General features: G+C 37.9%; 1 non-coding gene across 1 annotated transcript; it reads left to right on the plus strand.

The window, feature by feature from the left end:
• Positions 1-7,847: 7,847 nt before the first annotated feature.
• Positions 7,848-7,951, plus strand: LOC130964988 (small nucleolar RNA R71). The gene has a single exon (XR_009081049.1). It is a non-coding gene; the product is annotated as a small nucleolar RNA R71 (small nucleolar RNA).
• Positions 7,952-11,938: the final 3,987 nt, after the last annotated feature.

Genomic DNA, 11,938 nt, shown 5'->3' on the forward strand with positions numbered 1-11,938 from the left:
CTCTTGGCGCCCTTGATTTTGCTCTTGTTGAGCTTGCATGAGTTGCTGAGATAGCTCTTCAGTTGCTCTTTGTAGCTGGCTCATGTATATGGCACCATGAGCTTGCTCTTGTCCTTCCTCTCTTTGTGATCTCCTTTCTCTGGGAGCTACCACCCCCTCTTGATCATCTTCTTCATTCATCCCTTCCATGCTCCTCTTGGTGATTCCTTTCCCTTTTTTCACTTTTTCTATGTCCTCATCTTCAAAGATTACTCCAGCTTTATTGCACAGCCAGAGGATTGTACTTGGATGGCAAAGACCACTTGATTTGCTTGTGCTGTTAGCCATCTCTTGAATACTGTCGGCTATGAGTTGTGCGAGGTTGATTTCTCCTCCATGTAGGATGCAGTATGTCAAGAGTGCTCGTTTGATTGTGACCCAAGAGGCGTTTCCAGTAGGAAGGATAGATCTCCTTACTATCTCATACCATCCCTTGGCCACAGGAGTGAGATTTATTCTTTTCAAGTGGCTTAGGATCCCTTTTGAATCTCTTTCCCAGTCTACGTTTTCCATACATAACCCTTGCAAGATCTCATCAGGATTGTTTTCCATCTGCAATCTGGTCTCATAACTAGGCTCTGCATAAGTTATGGTTCTCAACTTCAGGGCCCTTGTGATGGCTGCTGGACTGAAATTCACTTCAACTCCTCTGACATAACTCGTGTAGGGGACACTATCTTTGTTCTCTTTTACAGCATTTGCATAGAATTCTCTGATCATGACTGCACTAATGTCAACGAGAGGAGTACATAGAAGTTCCCACCTTCTTTCTTTAGTGATTTGCCTCATGATGGGGTATTCCCCGTCCTTCAACTCAAGGCCCTTCTCATAAATGACATTCTTTGTCTTCATGAACCTATGATATCTCCCTTCATGGAATTGGGACCTAAATTTTCTTGCATCATATGATGGAGGCTCGGTCACCATTCGTTCCTTTCCCGGCCTTCTTTTTGAACTTGAGGAGACCATTAGATTTGAGGTGAGAAGAAGGGAAAAGTGGGAGTAAGGGAAAAATGTGTTGTGTTTGGGATGATGCTCGGTTTTGTTGTGTAAGAGAAGGGAATTGTTGGCTTTAGTTTTGGGAGTAGAGGTGATTATGGTTTACAAGTGAAGGTAGTTTGTATGAATGTGTAAGCCATTTAGTGCTAACGGCTTCTTATAGGCAAATCCTTCAAACTTTCTAACAAAACCATAATGAATGAGGAAGGAGTTCGTTGGTGCTCACGAAGGGTTGAGATTGAGTTGAACAATACAGAAGGCTCATGGATTGAACGGTCTGCATGCATTGTTGAAGCTTTGACGAGGATTCTCTTCTCATTGGTTGCATGTATTTAGGTGTTCGATGATGCATGCATGCAGATTCTGCTTCCCAAGGAGCACGCTTTTCTAGGCACATGTGACCACTCCTCACTTAGCTTGTCCTAGCCGTGGCCCCTCCTTGTATTTGTCTCAATCTCTTTCTCCTAAATAAACCACAACAGCTAGCCTTAAAACATGAATATATACGTTTGTAAGTGGTTTGCAATAAAGAAGAAAACTGTTTTTGTTTCTTTTTCATAAATGATCAATTGTGTCCCTTAATCAGTAAGCCAAAGGTTGGTGAACACCAAACTTATCTCTTACTGAGGGGTGGCTTAGCAATGCAGATAATTCTTCACAATTGATATATTTTTTTCTTTTTTTTTAAATTTCAAAATATAATGATGCATGATCCATCTCTGTATGATTTTGATTCTATGAATAGGACATGACTTTCTGAACATTATTACATATGCAGACACCAAACTTAGTGTTTGGTCATATGCTCCATCAAAATAATTAGGCATATGGTCAAGAACAGTTCTTTTGAAAACAAATTTGGGTGTGCCTTGAGGCACACCAAACTTAGAAGTCCGACATATGCTCCAGGATAATGCATGCATTTATCAAGTATGTCCATGAAAGTTAAAAATCTTGCCAGAGTGATCATAGCTTATTGAATAATAAAAAAAAACAGGAATCTTAAATCATGGGTTGCCTCCCATGGAGCGCTCTTTTATTGTCACTAGCTTGACATTGAACTCCCTTTAGGGTGGTTGATGCTTGTGATGTCTCAACTTGTCCCCTTTCACTGTAAGCTTTCTCTGTGTGCCTTGATGCTCAATTTTGAGGTGCTCAAGAGAGAGTACTTGGTTGACAGTGTAATGATCTTCTGTTCCCAGCTGTTGATATATGAATTGCACCTTGTCACCTTTGGAAAATCCTTCAGTTAGGATTTTTTTATTCTTCCACCCTTTGTAAGCCTTTTTCTTGTTTTTCTTTTTTTTTTTGTTGATCTTTCTTCCTTGATAGTGGCTTGAGTTATGATACCTCCCTTTTTGTTTATCGTCCCGGCTTCCTTTTGAATTCCTTCTCCTCCTTGTACCTGCTCATTCTTCTGCTCTACTGTGTTGTTGGTTGCTTGCCTTGGAGAACAGTCACTACTTGTTTTGCTTGTTTCTTCATTAATTTGTGATTCTGGAAACACTTTCAAGGTAATGCTTTCCTCATGCATCCTAAGGGTTAGCTCTCCTTGCTCTATATCTACGATGGCTCTAGTAGTGGCTAAAAATGGTCGACCAAGTATTATGGAGTCATTCTCATTCTCTGCTGAATCCAGGATCACAAAGTCTGTAGGAAAGATGAACTTGTCAACTTTAAATAAAAGGTTTTCAATAACCCCTTTGGGGTATACTACTGATTGGTCCACCAATTCCAAGGACATCTCTATTGGTTTCACCTCTCCTATGCCAAGCTTTTTCACTAAAGAAGATGGAATTAAATTTATGCTTGCTCCTAAGTCACACATCCCCTTGTTGATGAATAGACTTTCAATGGTACAAGGTAAGAAGAAACCTCCAGGATCTTCAAGCTTGGGAGGAAGTCCTTTTCTGATTAGTGCACTGCATTCTTCAGTGAGCATTACAGTCTCCTTCTCATTCCAACTCCTTTTCTTGTTGATGAGCTCCTTTAAGAACTTGGCATATAGAGGTATTTGCTCTAATGCCTCAGTCAAGGGTATGTTGATCTCTAGCTTCTTGAAAGTCTCAAGAAATTTGTGGAAATGTTGATCCTTTGCTTCTTTGTGGAATCTCTGTGGATAAGGTAGTGGAGGTGTAAGACTCTTCTCCACTTGCTGCTGTCTTGGATTTGGTTCTTCCATGATCTACTTTCCCTTCTTCAAATTCTGTGGTTGGTTGTTCTCTTCTATGAGCTTTTCTGAGACATTCTTACTTGTTATGTCCTTGTTGTTAGCTCCATCTTTCTCTGTTGGTTCTTTGTCACTCTCCGTAAGTTTCTTGGTTGCCCCTTGGTTGCCATCCACCAATGTCTTTCCACTCCTTAGTTGCACAGCTTTGCACTCTTCTTTTGGATTAGGAATGGTTTCACTTGGTAGTGAGCTTGAAGGTCTCTCAATAGAAATCTGCTTGGAGATTTGTCCAATCTGCCTTTCTAGGCTCTTCATGGAAGCTTCTTGGTTCTTCATTGTTAATTTTTGGTTCTTCATCATCTTCTCCATGAGCATCTCCAGATTAGTAATCCTCTGAGAGTCTTGTGAGATTGGTTGGTTTTGGGGTGTTGATGGATGATGGTAAGTGTTTTGGTTAGTTGGTTGGGTATTGGATGGATAATGGTTGGAATTGGGGTAATTGTTTTGGGATTTTCTGTAAGGAATTTGGTTAGTCGGCTGCTGGTTGTGATTTTGGTTATTTTTTGGAGTATTTTGAGTTGAGTTCCTTTGCCATGGTTGTTGGTTTTGGTTGTGGTTATCTCCCCACCTCAGGTTTGGGTGGTTCTTCCAAGATGGATTGTAGGTGTCACCATACACCTCATTTGATCCAGAATTTTGGTTGTGTATATAGTGCACTTGCTCTTGTTTCTGTTCTTCTTGGTTCTCTTTATTTTGCCCCCAAGGAGTTGATGGTTGGTTTGTGGCACTTACTGATGCAACCTGAAAGCTATCAATTCTCTTGGCCATTTGCTCAAATTGTTGCTGAATCTGCTGCTGCATCACTTTGTGTTGAGCCAAAATTGTATCCACTCCTTCCAATTCTAACACTCCCTTCCTCTGTGATGGTTGGCGTTGCCTTTGGTGAGCAAAGAAATATTGGTTGTTGGCCACCATATCAATGAGGTTTTGAGCTTCCTCTGCAGTTTTCATCAATTGCAATGATCCTCCAACTGAGTGATCAAGTGCCTCTTGAGCCTTTAGAGTAAGTCCTTCATAGAAGTTCTGCAGCTTGTCCCACTCAGTGAACATCTCTGGTGGACATTTCCTCAGCAGAGCCTTATATCTTTTCCATGCCTCATATAGACTTTCAGCATCCAATTGAGTGAATGTCTGCACTTCAGTCTTTAATCTTATAATCCTTTGAGGGGGATAAAATTTGGCAAGAAACTTGCTCACCAAATCATCCCAAGTGTTGATGCTCTCCTTTGGAAATGTTTCTAGCCATTGAGTGGCTTTGTCCCTGAGAGAGAATGGGAACAACAGCAACTTGTATATGTCAGGGTGCACTCCATTGCTTTTAACTGTGTCACAGATCCTCAAGAAAGTGGATAGATGTTGGTTCGGGTCCTCCAATGGCCCTCCTCCAAAAGCGCAGTTATTTTGGACCAATGTAATGAGTTGTGGCTTCAGTTCAAAGTTGTTTGCATTGACATTAGGGGTAAGAATGCTACTCCCATAATGTCTAGCATTTGCAAATGTATAGGAGGCCAGTACTTTCTTCTGTGGTGGGTTATTATTGGCCCCTCCTTCTGGCTGATTGAGATTTGATGGATCTCCTTCCATCTCTTGGAATTCCTCCTCAGATTCTACCTCTCCAACAATGTTCTTCCCTCTTTCAGCTCTTCTTAATATTCGAAGAGTTCGTTGGTCAGTTTCAGAGAAAATAGGAGAAGCTCTCCCTGTACCTGACATACAAACACACCACAAGAAACACACAGAACCAGAAAACCAGTGAAACTTCAATCTATTGCTAGAATGAAGTTTTAGTTAGCTTAAGCAAAAATTCAAACAGTTAATATGTTAGTTGAGAATAAAAGAAAAAAAATGCTTAATCTAGATCTCCACTTCACTTAATCATTGTCAATCTATTTCAATCCCCGGCAATGGCGCCAAAAACTTGATGTGTGGAAAACGATCCAACACAAAACTCACCGGCAAGTGTACCGAGTCGCATCAAGTAATAAAACTCATGGGAGTGAGGTCGATCCCACAGGGATTGAAGGATTGAGCAATTTTAGTTTAGTGGTTGATTTAGTCAAGCGAATCAAGTATTTGTTGAGTGATTTTGTATCTAATAGTAAGTAAATAGCCGGAAATGTAAAGGGAGAGGGATGAATTGCAGAAATTAAAGACAATTGAAAGTAAAGGTGCTGAATCTTAAAGATCAAGAAATTAAATGACTGAAACTTAAAGTGCAAGAAATGTAAATTGTGGTTACTTAAAGTGCAAGAAATATAAATTGCTTGAATGGAAAAGGGATTTGAGGACTGGGAATTCAGAATTTAAGCAAGGGAAATTAAATTGCAACAATTATCAAAGCAAGAGATGATTTGAAATTAACTAGATCTCAAACAGAAATGGAAATTTGATTACAACAGTGGTTCAGCAGAAGAACCAAAAGGAAAATTAGATCTCAGGACTCGAGAGACTAGATAGTAGAGTCTAGATCTCAATTGCCTTCCTAGATCCAAGTTCACAAAGCAATTAAAGAGAAATTGAAGATTGAAGCAGTAAAGGAAATTGAATTCAACTTAATTATGCAGTAGGAAAATCAAAGAGATCTTAAATGGAGATTGAGACAGAAGTTCCTCAATTCTTCACACTCAAAACTCAAACAAAACCTAGTAAAGGAAACAAAAGATCAGAGGTAGAAGAAATGAATTCTCTCCTCCAATTGCAGAAAACAGAAAAATGGAAAGTGAGCTCTCAAGTTGACTAAAGATGAAAATTCAAAAATGAAAGTAAGCTCTCTCCCCCAAAAGAACTCCCCTTCTAATCCTAACTAACATCTATTTATACACTTTCTATTTTGGATCTAAGTATTTTGAGTGGGCTTTTTGATTTGGTGAAGAAATGAATTAAGTTGGATTTTTGAGTGAAATTCAGCCCATCTTGCTCCCAGGAGGCTGCCCTGCCCTTGTGGAGGACAGAGCAGGGAAATTGTGTGATGAAGCATGTTGCGTGCCAAGTGTGGGATAGGCATCAGGATGCTGCCCTGCCCTTGTGGAGGGCAGGGCAATGTTGCCATGGTGCACCTTGCCTCCCTGCCCGTGCGTCCATGTTGCGCGCGCCCAAGCTCCTGGCCGTGCCAAAATGCTACGCCATGCACCAAGAAATGCTGCCCTGCCCTCCACAAGGGCAGGGCAGTGCATGCTTTCCTTGTTCTTGGGTGAGGTCCCAAGTTCGAAACTTGCTGGATGGCTTTTTATTACATTTCTTCCTTAGGTTTCTTGGCACCAAAGTAGCGCCTAGTTCTTTGCTTCCTCAAGGTGCTATGTTCGATCCTTGGAGGTTAAAAACAAACCAATTTTTGCTTATTTTCCTTATATTTGAGCGCTACTTCTTTCCTTCTTGTTCTTGGGTTCGAAACCCATGGGTGGCACTTGGAAACAATTTCCTTTGATTTATTTTGGTGAGAGCCCGATATTGCTCTTGAGGGGGGCAGGGCAGAATTTTTCCTTCCCTTGTTTCTTGGCCTAGAATTGTGCTCCGCCCTCAAGGAGGGCAGGGCAGTGAGGCCTTGAGTGCTTGGTCCATTGTTCTGCTCCCTTGGAGGGCAGTGTGCTCTTGAGGAGGGCAATGTGGCCTCCTTCCTTCCATGCGCTACACTCTTTTCTTCCTTGGGCCACGCTTTCTTAAGCCACGCTTTACTCTTTTCTTCTTTTTCTTCACCTTCAAATAATCAAAACAACCAATCAAAGTATCACTAAATTCACAAGGTTTATAAATCAATTAAAATTCAATTAAATTTAGCTTAAACCTCATGATTTAACATCAATTAAATGGTGGTTGCTTGATTCAAATAAAACATGAAATTCCACTCTAAATTGCTTACTTATGGTGCAAGAAAGTTCATAAAAACTAATGAAACAAGTGAAATTAGCTTGAGAAATGGGTATATGATGACTTGTCATCAATGGAGGACCTTATTTCACTCATGAAAATTAAAGTGGCCTTAGACAGATCAGAGACTAAATTTGCTAAGTTAGAGGTACTCTGTTCATAATTCTCTGTCTGTTGCTGAGAAGATGATGGATAAGGCTTGATATTGCTGAGCCTATTTCTTCCACCATTATTAAAGCCTTGTTGAGGCTTTTGTTGATCATTCCATGAGAAATTTGGATGATTTCTCCATGATGAATTATAGGTGTTTCCATAAGGTTCACCTATATAATTTACCTCTGCTATTGCAGGGTTCTCAAGATCATAAGCTTTTTCTTCAAAAGATGACTCTTTGGTACTATTGGATGCATTTTGCCATCCATTCAGACTTTGAGAAATCATGTTGACTTGCTGAGTCAACATTTTATTCTGAGCCAATATGGCATTCAGAGCATCAATTTCAAGAACTCCTTTCCTTTGAGGCGTCCCATTATTCACGGAATTCCTCTTAGAAGTGTACATGAACTGGTTATTTGCAACCATGTCAATAAGTTCTTGAGCTTATACAGGCGTTTTCTTTAGGTGAATGGATCCACCTGCAGAATGGTCCAATGACATCTTAGAGAACTCAGATAGACCATAATAGAATATATCTATCATGGTTCATTTTGAAAACATGTCAGAAGGACATCTTTTGGTTATCTGCTTGTATCTTTCCCAAGCTTCATAGAGGAATTCACCATCTTTTTGTTTGAAGGTTTGAACATCCACTCTAAGCTTGCTCAACATTTGAGGAGGAAAGAACTTAGCCAAGAAGGCCGTGACCAGCTTATCCCAATAGTCCAGGCTATCTTTAGGTTGAGAGTCTAACCATGCTCTAGCTCTGTCTCTTACAGCAAAAGGGAAAAGCATGAGCTTGTAGACTTCAGGATCTACTCCATTAGTCTTAACAGTCTCACAAATCTACAAGAACTCAATTAAGAACTAGTAAGGATCTTCTGATGGAAGTCCATGAAACTTGCAGTTCTGTTGCATTAGAGCAACTAATTGAGGTTTCATCTCAAAATTGTTTGCTCGTATGGTAGGAATTGAGATGCTTCTTTCATCAAACTTGGAAGTAGGTGTAGTATAATCACCAAGCATCCTTCTTGCATTATTGTTGTTGGGTTCAGCTACCATCTCCTTTTCTTGTTAAAAAATTTCAGCAAGGTTGTCTCTGGATTGTTGTAATTTAGCTTCTCTTAGTTTCCTCTTCAGAGTCCTTTCAGGTTCTGGATCAGCTTCAACAAGAATGCCTTTTTCCTTATTCCTACTCATATGAAAGAGAAGAGAACAGAAAAAGAAGAGGAATCCTCTATGTCACAGTAAAGAGGTTCCTTATTATTAGTAGAAGAAGAAAAGGGATAAAGAAAGGAGAATCCAAATAGAAGGGTGAGGATAGGGGTAATGATTTGAGATGAAGAGAGGTGAAGAGAAGTGTTAGTAAATGAATAAATAAATAGAATAAGATGAGAGTGGGAGAAATTTTTGAAAATAAATTTTGAAAAGGAGTTAAATGATTTTCGAAAATAAAAGGGAAGATAAAATTAAAATTTAAAATAATTAATTAATTAAAAAGAATTTTTGAAAAATAGGGAGGTATTTTCGAAAATTAGAGAGAAAAAAAGTTGTTAGGTGATTTTGAAAAAGATAAGAAACAAACAAAAAGTCAAATAGTTAGTTGAAAAAGATTTGAAAATCAAATTTGAAAAGATAAAAAGATAAGAGGTTATATAAGATATTTTAAAATCAAATTTTTGAAAAAGATAAAATTTTGAAAAAGATATGATATAAAAGATAAGATAAGATTGATTTAATTTTTAAAATTAAAATTAATTACTTAACTAACAAGAAACTAAAAGATAATATTATAGAATTTAAAGATTGAACCTTTCTTAATAAGAAAGTAACAAACTTCAAATTTTTGAATCAATCATATTACTTGTTAGTATAATTTTCGAAAATCAAGATAAAATTAAGAAAAAGATTTTTGAAAAATATTTAAAAAGATTTTCAAAAATTAAATAAAAAATAAAAAAAAGATTTAATTTTTGAAAAAGATTTTGAAAAAATAAGATTTTTAAAATTGAAAATTTGACTTGAGTCATAAGAAACAACTTATTTTAAAAATTTTTGACTAAGTCAACTCAAATTTTCGAAATTTTGAGAGAAATAAGGAAAAGATATATTTTTTATTTTTGAAATTTTAATTATGAGAGAGAAAAACACAATTATGACCCAAAACATGAAAATTTTGGATCAAAACACATGATGCATGCAAGAATACTATGAATGTCAAGATGAACACCAAGAACACTTTGAAGATCATGATGAACATCAAGAACATATTTTTGAAAAATTTTTGATGCAAAGAAAACATGCAAGACACCAAACTTAGAAATCTTTAATGCATGGACACTATGAATGCAAAAATGCACATGAAAAACAATAAAAGACACAAAACAAGAAAACATCAAGATCAAACAAGAATACTTACCAAGAACAACTTGAAGATCATGAAGAACACTATGAATGCATGAATTTTCGAAAAATGCAAGAGATTTTTTAAAAACATGCAATTGACACCAAACTTAAAAATTGACACAAGACTCAAACAAGAAACACAAAAATATTTTCGATTTTTATAATTTTATGAAATTTTTTTTGGATTTTCTTTTAATTTTTTTTCGAAAAACATATATAGAACAAAAAAAGAAAACAAGAAATCCAAAATTTTTAATAAAAATTCTAGGAATCTTTCAATATTAGCCTAAAGCTCCAATCCAAGGGTTGGGCATGGCTTAATAGCCAGCCAGCTTTAGAAGATATAAATCAGGCATGTAACAACTGATATTCCAATTAACTTGCCTCTATGCTGATGGTTTTGAAGCCTCAATCCAATTGAGTTAGACATGGCTTTACAGCCAGCCAAGCTTCAACATACTTTATGAAACACTAGAATTCATTCTTAAAAATGTTAGATAATTTTTTGAAAACAAAGAAAAAAATTTTGAAAAATATTTTTGAAAACTTTTTGAAAAGAAAAATAAAAAGAAAATTACCTAATCTGAGCAACAAGACGAACCGTCAGTTGTCCATAGTTGAACAATCCCCGACAATGGCGCCAAAAACTTGGTGGACGAAATTGTGATCATCAACATTGGCTCTAAAGACTTGGTGCTCTCAAACATAAATCACACTTTGTCACAACTCCGCACAACTAACCAGCAAGTGTTTGGGTCGTCCAAGTAATAAACCTTACGTGAGTAAGGGTCGATCCCACAGAGATTGTTGGTATGAAGCAAGATATGGTCACCTTGTAAATCTCAGTCAGATGGATAATAATTGATTATTAGGTTTTCGAATAATAATAAATAATAAACTGAAAATAAAGATAGAGTTACTCATGTAATTCAATGGTGAGAATTTCAGATAAGTGTATGGAGATGCTTGTCCCTGTTGGATCTCTGCTTTCCTACTGCCTTCCTTCAATCCTTCTTATTCCTTTCCATGGCAAGCTGTATGTAGGGCATCACTGTTGTCAATGGCTACATCCCATCCTCTCAGTGAAAATGGTCCAAATGCTCTGTCACAGCACGGCTAATCATCTGTCAGTTCTTGATCATGTTTGAATAAAATCCCTTGATTCTTTTGCGTTTGTCATCACGCCCAACAATTGCGATTTTGAAGCTCGTCACAGTCATTCAATCCCGGAATCATACTCGGAATACCACAGACAAGGTTAGACTTTCCGGATTCCCATGAATGCCGCCATCAATTCTAGCTTATACCACGAAGATTCTGATTAAGGAATCCAAGAGATATGCGCCCGGTCTAAGGTAGAATGGAAGTGGTTGTCAGTCACGCGTTCATAGGGGAGAATGATGATGAGTGTCACGAATCATCACATTCATCATGCTGAAGTGCAACGAATATCTTAGAATAAGAACAAGCGAAATCGAATAGAAAATAGTAGTAATTGCATTGAAACTTGAGGTACAGCAGAGCTCCACACCCTTAATCTATGGTGTGTAGAAACTCCACCATTGAAAATACATAAGTGATGAAGGTTCAGGCATGGCTGAGAGGGCAGCCCCCAAAACGTGATCACAGGATCAAAAATACAATCCAGGATGAAAATATAATAGTAAAAAGTCCTATTTATACTAGACTAGCTACTAGGGTTTACAGAAGTAAGTAATTGATGCAAAAATCCACTTTCAGGGCCCACTTGGTGTGTGCTTGGGCTGAGCTTGAACTTTACACGAGATAAGGCTTCTATTGGAGTTGAACGCCAAGTTGTAACGTGTTTTTGGCGTTCAACTCTGGTTCGTGACGTGTTTCTGGTGTTTGACTGCAGAATGTAGCGTAGAACTGGCGTTGAGCGCCAATTTGCGTCGTCTAATCTCGAATAAAATATGGACTATTAGATATTGATAGAAAGCTCTGGATGTATACTTTTCAAGGCCGTTGAGAGCGTACCGTTTGGAGTTTTGTAGCTCTAGAAAACCCATTTCGAGTGCAGGAAGGTCAGAATCCAACAACATCAGTAGTCCTTTGTCAGCCTTTTATCGGAGTTTTGCTCAGGTCCCTCAATTTCAGCCAGAAATTACCTAAAACCATAGAAAAACACACAAACTCATAGTAAAGTCTAGAAATGTGAATTTAGCATAAAAACTAAAGAAGACATCCCTAAAAGTAGCTAGATCCTACTAAAAATTACCTAAA

The sequence above is a fragment of the Arachis stenosperma genome, chromosome 2, assembly GCF_014773155.1.
Source record: "Arachis stenosperma cultivar V10309 chromosome 2, arast.V10309.gnm1.PFL2, whole genome shotgun sequence".
Taxonomy (NCBI): domain Eukaryota; kingdom Viridiplantae; phylum Streptophyta; class Magnoliopsida; order Fabales; family Fabaceae; genus Arachis; species Arachis stenosperma.